Below are 5,125 nucleotides of genomic sequence, written 5' to 3'. Positions count from 1 at the left end.
TTTTTTTTAATTTTTTTATGAGGGTTATGCTTGCTTCATAAAATGTATTAGGAAGTTTTCCATCCTCCTCTATCTTCTGGAATAATTTGAAAACTGTTGTATTTATTTATTTACCTACATATTCAATCATCAGTTGGTAAGTCCTTTCAAGTCTTTATTTTTAAATATATCTTGAAACATCATTTTTGTCTTTTTATTCATATTATTTTATTTGTTTATATAACTATTTCATGACCAACTGATCACCTTGCCTTCAAATTTGCTGTTCTCAAATCTCCTCTCACAAACATGGTAATGAGCTGATTGACAAGGAGGAATCCCTGAGTTCTTTGAGACAGAGAATGAGGCCAATATATATGACCCTCCTCTGTAATTGCCAACAAACAGAACCTTATTTAGGCAGTTTTATATTTTATGTAATTCCTTGTGCTGGGCTTGCACAAAGAAGACACTCAATGAATATTCATTAAATAGCTGGTTGAACAAAGAGATTCCTGTTTTTGTTACCCACAATGAGGGAGAAGTTGTATTGCTGTGACAAGGTTATCACTCTGAAAAACGATGACAGCTGACAAGAAATGCATAATAACATATTATTGCTTCTTAGCAAAAACAAACAAGCAACAAACAAATAAATACTATTTCGCTTTGTGTATAAATTTAAAAATTGATTATGGTCAGGTAAAAGAATTCTGTTGGAAAGGGGATAAAAATTCATGAGGCTTCTGGAAATGTATCTATCAATCAATCACAAACAGTTTAATTTCAGAATAAAGAAATCCCAATGACAGCTAAATATTAAACTATATTTTATTGTTACTGTTGTTGTTATTAAGTTCTATCAGGTAGGTTCTGATTCATAACAACCTTGTATAGGGTTTCTGAGGAGTGGCTGGTGAACTTGAACTGCTGACCTTGAGATTGAACCCGACCTTGCAATCCAGCAGAGTAACCACAGCGCCACACCAGGATTCCAATAAACTATATTTAGGTTATTAAATTTTATTACCTAATGTGATTGCTAAAATGTGGTATCAATTTATGAACCTTTTATTTTCTAAAAAAACACAAACTGAAGTGTAAGGTGGTCATTTTCTTTCTTGAAAAAATGAATAAAAGGGGAAATCTTAGTTTAAACCAACATCTGAATTTCAACAACAACTATGACCTACTAACAAAAAATTAGCTCTAAGCAGCCAAGGGGGTGGGGGAAGCACAGTTTAATTAAAATTGGCTCAAGATGGAAACCTTAATGAATTGCTGTCTCAGAGCAGAGCAGATCTCAAGACCCCAAAATCCTAAGGGAACTGTCAGTAGTAAAGATGTCATTATCTGAACTGATTGTTCATGTTCAACTTGTTTTTCATAACACCACGTGTTGTTTCCCAGAGAATAATGATTTGGCAGAGAAATAACCTGGCAGAGTGTGCTGAAAATAGGTGGTTTATAATTACATTGCTACTTTGTTAAATCTGATAATGAGGTAATATCTGATATGCAAGAATTAATCATGCACTCAGAGAGTTCTATATTAAATGTCACAAGAGTGAAATTTCCACTCAGTGGATGCAACCTAGTCAAAAAATCACTGGGAAACCAAGTCCAAAGTCAAGTATGGATATGGGAAACAAGGTTTGCCTTCAAGTGTTACCGCCATACTTAATAGACAGAGAGAAAAAAAATTCAGTCTACTGAAAGGACACAGACTTATGTTGTACCGACAGTGTCCTGGATAGATTTGAGGGGTGACTGGAGACTGAGTGATTTCTTATGGAAACTTACACCAGAGTCCAGTGTGCTTATACTATCATTAGTTAAACACCCTGTTATTAGTTTCCTGTTGCTGTCATAATAAATTACCACAAACGTAGTGGCATAACAGCACAATTATTACTTTACCATTCTGGAGGTCAGAAGTCTAAGTATTGGGCTTCATTTCATGTGGAGAGTCTAAGGGAGAATTCTTTTGCTTGCCTTTCCAGTTCTTAGAAGCTACCTACATTCATTGGCTCATCGTGCTTTCTCCCATATTCAAAGAGAACAGCAGAGCATCTTCTTTCCTCTCTGCTTTGTGCTTCTACCCTCTTGTCTTTTTACTATGACTCTGACTTTCCTGTTTCCCTCAAATAAGGACCCTAGTAATTATACTGGGTCCACTTGGAAATTCCAGGATAATTTTCCCATCTCCAAGATCCTTAATTTAATCACATCTTCAAAATCTCCTTTGCTTTGTAAGAAAACACGTGGACATGGACCATCATTAAGGGGCCGTTATACAGCCTACCATACCCCCTAAATGATGTATTGCGTTAGGCAAATCTGCTGCACAGGAACTTTTTAAAGTGTTGAAGAGCAAAGATATCAGCTTGAAGACTATGGTACGCCTGACCCAAGCCATGGTATTTTCAATAACCTCATATGGATGCGAAAGCTGGACAGTGAATAAGGAAGACCAAGAAGAATTGACGCTTTTGAGTTATGGTGTTGGAGGAGAATATTGAAAAGTGCCATGGGCTGCCAAAAAAAACCCAACAGATCTGTGTTGGAAGAAGTGCAGACAGAGTTCTCCTTGGAGGCCAGGATGGCCAAAATTCATCTCTCATACTTCAGACATATTGTCAGGAGGGACCAATCTCTGGAGAAGGATATCACGTTTGGTAGGGTGGAGGGTCAAAGAAAAAGAGGAGGACCCCCAGCAAGATGGATTGGCCAAGTGGAAACATCAGGGGGCTCAAGTGTGGCAACAATGGTGAGGTGGCCCAGAATCGAGCAGTGTTTCGTTCTGCTGTGCATAAGGTCAGTATGAGTCGGTACCGACTCAATGGCATCTAACAACAGCATAATACCCCCCAAAAGCAAAAACAGTTGCAGTGAAAATTTGCCACCTTTAGGTATAAAAGTACAAACTGATATGTAGATTTTTTCCACTTGCCTGATATTGTAATAGCTGTCTCTATTGGGTTGTGTTCAGATCTGTTTTATAGAAAAACCCTATAGAACAATTTGAATGAACTAAAGAATTTATGCATCTCATACAATAGTCCATAGTTTCTCAGTGTCTCCTTTCTCCTGCTCTGTCACCTTTAGGGATGTCTGCTATACCTCAGGCACCCTATTGGGTTTCTAGACATAAATAAGGAAAAGCAAAAAAGGCAGCATTACCAGACTTCCTGCGCTGGGGGTTAATGTGCCAGACTGCAAAGCCATTTGAACTGCAAGGTCGGCGGTTCAAGGTCACCAGCCACTCCTTGGAAACCCTATACAGGGTTGCTATGGGTCAGAACTGACTTGATGGCACTTAACAACAATACCCAGACTTGCACTTACATCTCATTTACCAAAACAGAACAATAGGACCACCCATGGCTTAAAGGGTGAGTTCTAACTTTGGGATATCTGCAGTAGACAGAAGCACACAAGAAGAGGGTTGAGACAGGATCCCACGTATCTTAAGCCAAAATGAATTTTAAGTCTTTCTCCTGATCTGTTTATGACTGGATAAGACCTGTTGTCTTGTTTTTGTTTTTTAAACATGTACTTCTCACTCAATTTTCTGCCAAAGGCCCACTATACCCAACAAAACATAGAGTCATAGAAACCCTATAGGACAAAGAACTGTTCCATAGGATTCAGAGAGCAGTTACAACCTCATTTTCTACTGTAGAGCAACTGGGAAATTTGATCTGCTGACCTTTTTGTTACTAACCCACTGCAGAGGCCCACTATAGGCAACTAAAATTAACCATAGTGCATTTATACATCCTCCAAATAGCAAAGATTATTCATTAAAACTGTGTCAATAGACCCAAATAACAGTTGTCTCTATCGTTTTCTTTTAAGCAAATTAACTATTTTAAGTAACTGAATCAACAGGTTATCCCATCACTTGGTAAAACAGCCTTTGGAGTGCACACTATTTTTAGGTTCTACTTCTTCCTTGGGAGCGTGCTGACTCCATGCAATAAGCACTGGATTGCAACCCACAAGGGCCACAGTTTGAGCCCTCCAGTCGCCCTGCAGAAGAAAGATGAGGCTTTCTGCTCCTAAGAAGATTTAAACCCTATGTTGTTGTTGTTATGTGCTATGGAGTCGGTTCCAACTCATAGCGACCCTGTATAGGGTTTCTGAGGCTGTAAATCTTTATGGGAGCAGAAAGCCTCATCTTTCTCCCGCAGAACAGCTGGTAGTTTCAAACTACTGACCTTGCGGCTCGGAGCCCGATTCATAACCACTACACTACCAGAGCTCCTTATACAAGGTCCTATGAATCAGAACCAACTCGATAACACTTAGCAACAGCAACAACTTCTCCTTCATTATAATGACTATAGATTTAGGGCATCCAGTTTGTCAATGTACACTCATGGCTCCAGTCCAAAACTCTGTCTCCTCTCTGGACCACTTTGGCTAAAGTTCATTCATCTAAGAATGGATAACTGATGAAAATTTAGCCAGTCTTTTCCCTAGAAATATTAAATTTAGGGAGAACAATCAGTGTCTGAACTGTTGTTAAGTGCGCTTGAGTCAGTTTCGATGCATAGCTACCATATATAGGGTTTTCAAGGAGCAGCAAGTGGGTTTGAATCACTGACCCTGCAGTTAGCAGTCCAGTGTTTATGTTGTAGCACCCCACCAGAACTCCAGATGAACTAGAACATATAAAATCAAGACACTATTGGCCTCCCTATTTTCCATGATGACTGAGGAGCAGAGTAAGAGTACCCTTAAATCAAAGAGCAAAAAAGAACACAGACAAAACCCTAGTTTTAGACCATCCTCATAGCCCAGCCACAGTCATGTTCTTGGTTTACTTGTTATTGTTAAGTGCCCTCTAGTTGTCTCCGACTCATAGCCACCCTGTAAAGGGTTTATGAGGAGCAGCTGGTGGGCTTAAACATCCAGTCTTGCAGTTTGCAGGCCAGTAATTAACCTACAATGCCACACAAGGACTTATTGGTTTGGTTACTGACCTTTAGTTATGGGAAGATACTGGAGTTAGATCAATTAAGGTTATACTCTTTTATAACTATTTACAACTTCATTCTTCTTGGATCAAGTATCAACATTCATGGAAGCGGCAGTCAAGAAATCAAAGTATTCCATTAGGCAAATCTGCTGCACAAGA

Source organism: Chrysochloris asiatica, unplaced genomic scaffold (genome assembly GCF_000296735.1).
Source record: "Chrysochloris asiatica unplaced genomic scaffold, ChrAsi1.0 scaffold00170, whole genome shotgun sequence".
Lineage (NCBI taxonomy): Eukaryota > Metazoa > Chordata > Mammalia > Afrosoricida > Chrysochloridae > Chrysochloris > Chrysochloris asiatica.
This window is presented reverse-complemented; position numbering follows the sequence as displayed.